The following is a 7,864-nucleotide window of genomic DNA, read 5'->3' as shown; positions in this document are numbered from 1 at the left end:
TGTTGGGGCCTTTATAGCTTGCTACACATATAAAAAGAAGATGTGGTATGATTGCCAATGAGACAACTATCCACAAAATACCAAAATGACACAAACATTAACAACTATAGGTCACCGTTCGGCCTTCAACAATGAGCAAAGCCCAAGGCCGTATAAGGACCTATAGTTAGTTGCCTTTTACACTTGTGACTTCGATGGCGAGTTGTCTCATTGAAACTCATACCACTTCTTCTTATTTCTATATATCATGTCATCAGTTACGTTAATGACACTTTTCGAAAATACTGACTTTTAACAGTATAAGGACTATATTATAAATTTTATTTTATAAATATATAGGGTCAAAAAGGTCATGATAGTTTTCTTTTTCTCAGCTACATGTTCCGAATCATAACAAAGCTGTCACGAGATGAACAAATGCAAGTCTGAACAAAAGCAACACGAACATACACATATTTGCAATGTTAGTAGTTGCGGATGGCGTACTCGTCTTCTAATTGCTAGGGTAACAGCAGCAATTTTGGATATTTCCAAAATTGAAACAGCGCATCTACACATCCCAATTAACATTTTTGTAATTTATCAAGTTTGGAACATTTTGGTTACTCGTAACGATCCAGCGCCCTCGTTAGAAAGACTGTTTACTTATATCAAGCCGTTTTATAACAGGCTATTCTTTCAACTTGGAATTATCTTTAATTACGGAATTTGCACAATTTCTTGTGCTTGAAATTTTAATAAATTCCATGATTATTATGATGTTCTGTGCTGCGCATAACACTACCTATTACAAAAAAACAGAACATTTTCAATAGAATGTACTGTGCCGCGCACAACACTATCTATGAAAAATATCATGTATGGAAAGTGTTATGCACCGCTCAACACATTATAATACAAATTAAACATAGAATTTATTAAAAATTTCAAGCAAGAAATTATGCAAATTCCATAAATACACAAAAATCCAAGTTGAAATGATAGCCTGTTGTATTTATATATTTATATAGTCTACAAATTACAAATTTTAATATATGCTTGCCCAGGAATAATTCCATAAAGTTTGATTTAGTTAGGTCTTATCATGAAAGATTATTGATAATGTAGATTTTTTCGTATCGTTACAGTTTCCATGGTAACGGTAGCCATCTTGAAAATCATATACCTGTATGTAAATCTGCACATGCTGTTTAACATTATGATATACCTACATTAAAATTGGTTGATATCAGTTAGAAAAAAAAGTGGAAAATTAAATTAATAAGAAACGTAGAATAACAATATGTTACCCAACTCCATTAAGGATGCCATAATGATGTGCTTCAATCATGGATTTAAATTTGTTTCTCAATGTTCTGTAATTGTCATCATCACTTTGTCTGATAGACCAATTAGCTATTGTAACGTGTTCATTCCATGTGAGTGCGTATGGGATGTTCACATCACTAAACTTTATCAACAGGATTCTATGCTGGTTTTGTTGTTGCTCATACATTTGGGATAGAATTAAATCGGAAAAAATAAAACCATTGCTCCATGGGTCATTTTCGAAATCTATAGTTCCAACAACCACATATATTAATGACGAAAACACTGCTTGAGAATAACCATTAATATTTGATTGTCCACAGTGAATATCCGTTTGTGGAAATAGGACGGAGAGTCTCAGATCCTCGAAGAAAGGAATAAGATTCTGTACTGCAAATGCATAATCATTTTCACTATCTCTAGCAGTGATTATCATAATGTCATGTGTTATGTTGTCATCAATGACAAAGTTCCCAATATTTGTCTGAGTAATACGCAATTCATCGCGTATGGCAAATGGAGATTTTGGTTTTAATATCATTTTAGCTAAATGGTGGACACACACTTTGCAGTAAACTTTGATAAAAATCCCTATAATGATGGTACTTTCAATCAAAATCATCATTAAAATGACTTTTTGCACATGGAAAGAAATGAAATATTCAAAACGTAGATCATCGACAAAATATCTCCAAGGATCCCTCCAATCATTTTTTCCTTCATTTATTGCTTTTCTGACGTCATTTTGCAATTCTTTATACTTGTTCGGCGCAAAATGCGTGAGTCCCCTTGGTAGGACGAAAAACGTATTTGGTAATTTAATCTCAGACATATACGACATATTATTTAAAGTGTTATAGCGGAACGTCATAATGCTGAAAGTATGTTTGCCATAACTATGTTCGCTAACGCATTGGTATGAACTTACTGTTTGTTTCCCAGTTTCAGTTAAAGTAGAAGAAATGAGGATAGAATTTAACATCCTGTGCAATAAAAGCGGTTTTTTATTGAATATATTCCCAACCTTACTCAAATCAAACAGCACACTAATCATCGGTCCGCAACCCTTATCAGTGCCAAAATATACGGCATTTGTATCACCGGTAGTATTTCGAGCATATTTCGAAAAAAGAATACTGTCATAGGTTATCGCATGTACATCAATATCGGAAAAACTGTAAAATGGCAATGCAATATATGATACAATATGCCCTGGAGGTACATGGACATACTTAAATATTTGTTTCTGTCTGTATATAAAGAATGATCCGAATTTGACTTTTAATGTTCCTTCTTGGTTGAATGATCCCCACAAAGTTATTTCCTGTTTGAAGTTTTCAGCTACTAAGTCAGTTAATCGCAGTGTAAGTATAGATAAATAATTTGGTTCAGTTGTAGCTAATACTTTCAATGAACCGACCCTCAAGCCTTTCCCTATGTACCATTGGAAATGGTCAAAGACATTAAAACTCATGCAGTTGGTTTCGTTGCTTTCATTTACTTCAACCATCCCATACGTGTTATTAATATTACAGGTTATGTCAACATCTTCACCCTCAACTCTATAATAAATCCCTCTACATACTGGCAGTTTATCATCATCAAATTTTGCATCATATCCTGTATATGACCAAGAATGACTGCTATTGTGGCGGTTTATTTCCCAGGTAATTGTTCTTTCAAAAGGTTGCAGAGGTTTCAAAGCATAATCTTTGTACCTAAAAACATCCGTTACCTCTACAGATATTGAAGAATTGTCAATGTCAGAACGCACAAGAAAATATAACCATCCATAGAAAACGTAAATGATAACTATATAGATAACGTAAGTTAGAGTAACTGCGTTTACAAGACACAAGGCGATATATCCAATAATTCGTATGTGCCTATATTGAAACGACCATTTTTTGAATAAAATCACAAAATTTCCGAAAGCAAGTCGTACATAGAATCCATCCACTATGTAATACGCTGGCAACAGCAAAAGTGTAAGATCTCCGTACCGCTGGCAGCTTTTGCCGACAACTGACGTTTTTAGATGTAATCCACTTTGTAAGTATTCAAATTCAAATGGAACAATTATAATTGGTATCATATAACGAAATATGAATCTCATTTGCATTGGTACCAACATTGAAACAAAAACTGATGTGATTTGACAAACAACTATTGCAAAATAAGGGTCTAGTATGGTATTGGAACTGTGATATACCAAAAATGGTACAATGCTACAAAGAGTCCCGGAAATGAAATATTTAAAATTGCTAACTTGTGCAGCATGAACCCTGCTATTTCTGTCTACTATGTAAGTGACTGATGACATTGCAACACGTTCAGTAGCTAATTTTTAATATCCTCTATGATGATCTGATATTTTTCTATAGTCCAATGAAATGGAATGACTCATAACTTGATTCTTTACATAAGTTGATTTTACTTCATCTAAAAAATTAAAAACACCTTTACTTGTTGTTGAAAATGTTCTTGTATATGAAGACTAGTTAACTAATTAAAACAATCATCATAAGCTTTGATCTTTCCAGATAGACATATTAACAATATACGTAGCATCTGTGTATGTTCGATAGTGCTAAATATGTCTTTTTCTAATTAAAGCTTTACGTCTCGAGGAAAACAAAATATGAATCAACATTTCAATTATAGTGATAGTTGTGTGATCCCAATAGGACAAGTATTTAAACACTCTCTTCGAGTGTTGCATTTCTTCTTAGAATATTCATAAGTTGCTGTTCATGGGTTCTTAATGCTCTTAAACCTTATACTTGTTTGGTTTTTCTAACTATTTTGATCTAGGCTTCACTTTTGAGTCTTATGTAGATGAAACGCGTGTCTGGTGTCTGGCGTATCAAATTATATGTTCGTTAGAATTTTCCTCGGAGTTCGTTATTATCGTGATTTTACTTTCGACTAGCACTTATTTACAGTATTAGATAAAAACAGACATGTAAGATATCACGTGCTCCAGAATAATGTTCACCGAAGTTGTTCCATGTGTTTTTTACACATTCTCTTGACCTTGGCTCCATAAAACATATTTAAACGTGTAGATGAATTTAAGAGATACATAGGAGGGAACATATTAAGACTTTTTAATTTTGTCATACACACCAAAAATCGATTGATTCCAATCCCATATTTATTGAGGGGTAGACAATTTCCCCTTCTCTCCCCCTCTATTCTCAATACCACTTCTTCTCCCACTTCTCTCCTTCTCTACTCTCAATACCTAACATACTCCCAGAGACTACAATCAATCAAATATTACTGTTTTTACTCATTTCATCCCTCGTTCCCCATTCCCTGAGTTCCGCTTCCCGCCCCCATATGTATGTAAGAATAGCTGTATCTTGTGTCTTTTCAATTGGAATTCATGCAAATTTAAATGTTTTTGATTTACGTTGTTCTGTTGTACGTATCTTATCAAGTGTCAATAGTTTATTTGAGCACAAAATTTTGTCAATCTAACGGAACTATAAAAACCTTTGAAGAACGAGGTTCCGGAGCACCTGAGATCACCGGAGCACCTGAGATCACCCCTAGTTTCTGGAGAGGTTCGTGTTGTTTATTCTTTAGTTTTCTATGTTGTGTCATGTGTACTATTGTTTTTCTGTTTGTCTTTTTCATTTTTAGCCATGGCGTTGTCAGTTTGTTTAAGATTTATGAGTTTGACTATCCCATTGGTATCTTCCGTCCCTCTCTTAGAGTAAATATAATACCAGGTTTAAACAATCATTTTGTTTCGTAAAATGTCTGTACCAAGACAGAAATATGATATTTAGTTTTCAATTCGATTCGTTGGTTGGCATAGTTTAACGTTTAATTTTATCAGTTTTTTTAGACTTCCCTTATTAAATATACTGTTTTGACAATTACCTATTTGATAAATATAACGGGGTCATAACAGAAAAATATTCAAACTCATAGGTTGGAAACACACATACAGTGCAATCGAAAAACGATTAAAAAAGGCACAAAAAGCTACATAGAAATTTAACGACTGAGCAACATTAACACCAACATAAACCGGGGATAATTTAAGATATAGGTGATGCATGCTTTTCACCTATGGACGAAAAACAAGCTTTTATAGGCTTTTATGCGGAATTTGTTAAAACCACGAAATTAAGTCTTAAAGAAAATACAACTCTTATTATTATTTACCTTATAATATACTGGAAATTTACTCAAAATTGAAAGGTTCTCCGTCTTGTATATCACTGGAAGATACACTCTATTCCCTTTTAGACGACGTTTATGTTTTACAGTTAATTTTAAAACATATTTATACATTCCGTAATGGTATCAGATCTTTACATTATACGTTAAACTGGTTTTTTAATGAGAGTGAAAGAAATTTTTAAATCCTATGAATAACAAAGGTAACAAAGACATGTATATTTTATATTTAAATTATCGATTTGAGTAGCAAGAATTTTGATTGATATGCCAAAAAGGTTAAAGCCTATTTAAAAAAAATCGTATGTTATTTGCAATATACCTTAATTATAGTTAAATGTGTGGGTTTTTTGCGCTTGAGTTAATGTCAACATAATATAAATTTAATCATAATGTGTTCATCATTTTGTTGTGTATGTTTCGTTTTGCTTACATACTACATATCTAATGTCTAAATTGCAGTGCATATAATTTCATTGTTTAGAATGATATTGTTTATATGCTATATGCCATCCTCAAATACTTAAACAAATATCGGCGATTAAAAAAGTATAGAAATAAGGACATGAGGTATGATTGCTAGTGAGACATCTATCCACCGAAAAGGTAACCGTCCGGTCTATTGTCGTTATTAGTACATGTAAAAATATATATATCTGTAAAAAGAATGAATTTTTTTATTAGAAAAAAATATTTTTTGCGAAACGTTGAAACTGACAAATTTTATTCTGTTAACAGTTTAGTCTCGTTGAGATTTATAAATACATGGACATATTAATTGATGTGAAATTTTCGTTAAAGTTTCCAAAAAAGTACATTCACGACGGAACTTAACAATGCTTAAGGAAGCTGGCTTGTCATGTTTTGGATTTTTTGTCAGATTTTCGAAATTCTCTGGTTTTATCTATTTGAATGCCTTGAAAAAAATTGCCCGGTTACCCCCATTTTTCTTTTTGCAAATCTTTTACGTTTTTGAGAAATTAATTTTGTCAATGATAAAGCTATTTAAAGTCAAGAGAGAATATTTTCCCGCCAACATTTCAATGGCGAATATGCTTATTAGATTCCTTTATTTATCCCCTATCAATATAGACTTGTGTTTTGAAAAGTTATTTATTTTGAAACTGAGAAGCGAACTCCCTTAAAAGAATAGACGTGGTATGATACGATTGTGTTGTCAGCAAATACCTTCATTACCCTTAACATAATATAACAGTCTATCTTCGATTAATATATATTAGCGTCATTAATAGAAATTTGTCGAGCTGTAAATTGCCCGCCTCTAGAAAAGTTGTAAATGTATGTAACAGTCTGTATTTAGAAATCGGGCAACTCCTTTTTGTGCTGACATGAATTATCATTGATATGGTTATATTTATAAACTAAATGTTTGAATTTTTGAAATTATAAGGCTTTTCTACCTCAGGCATTGATTATCTTAGCTGTATTTGGCAAAACTTTAAGAATTTTGATCGTCAATGCTCTTCAACTTCGGACTTTATTTGGCCTTTTAACTTTTTTTGGATTCGAGCGTCACTGATGAGTCTTATGTAGACGAAACACGCGTGTGGCGTATGTACAAAATTGTGTCCTGATATCTATGATGAGTTTTATTACAACCACTGGGTCGATGCCACTGCTGGTGGAGATCTATTTCCCCGAGGTTATTACCAGCCCAGTAGTCAGCACTTTTCGTGCTGACATGAATTATTATTGATATGGTTATATTTATAAATTAACTGTTTACAAAATTTTGAATTTTTTAAATTTTAAGGCTTTTCTACATCAGGCATAGCTTACCTTAGCTGTATTTGGCAAAAATTTTAGGAATTTTTATCGTCAATGCTCTTCAACTTCGGACTTTGTGTGGCCTTTTAACTTTTTTTGGATTCGAGCGTCACTGATGAGTCTTATGTAGACGAAACGCGCGTCTGGCGTATGTACACAATTTTGTCCTGAAATCTATGATGAGTTTATTTGTATTACCTATACTTCAAATAAGAGATTTCCTAATTTGGTACAGGAGCGTTAACATGATTCTACATTTAAATTTTATTTTGAGGGGGTTGGAATTTATCATCCTCTTGTAAGTGTGATTAATAGAATAGTTAATAAATAAACCTATAGCATAGATTCATTTCAAAAATACTACGCACACAAAATTAAGAGGAGAACTTTACAGTAGGTCTTACATCGCACTGGACTTAAAAATGCACTCCGGACACTGTTTGACCACTGGGTGTGTAAATATTCAAATTTTAAAGTAAATTTGGATTTTATTAGATAAATACTTACCATAATAAATTATGAGTGTAACCCCAATTGCGTCATAGGTCAGATGGAAAATCCAAACTAAAAA

This window comes from Mytilus trossulus, chromosome 10 (assembly GCF_036588685.1).
Source record: "Mytilus trossulus isolate FHL-02 chromosome 10, PNRI_Mtr1.1.1.hap1, whole genome shotgun sequence".
Lineage (NCBI taxonomy): Eukaryota > Metazoa > Mollusca > Bivalvia > Mytilida > Mytilidae > Mytilus > Mytilus trossulus.
Note: the sequence above shows the minus strand (reverse complement) of the source record.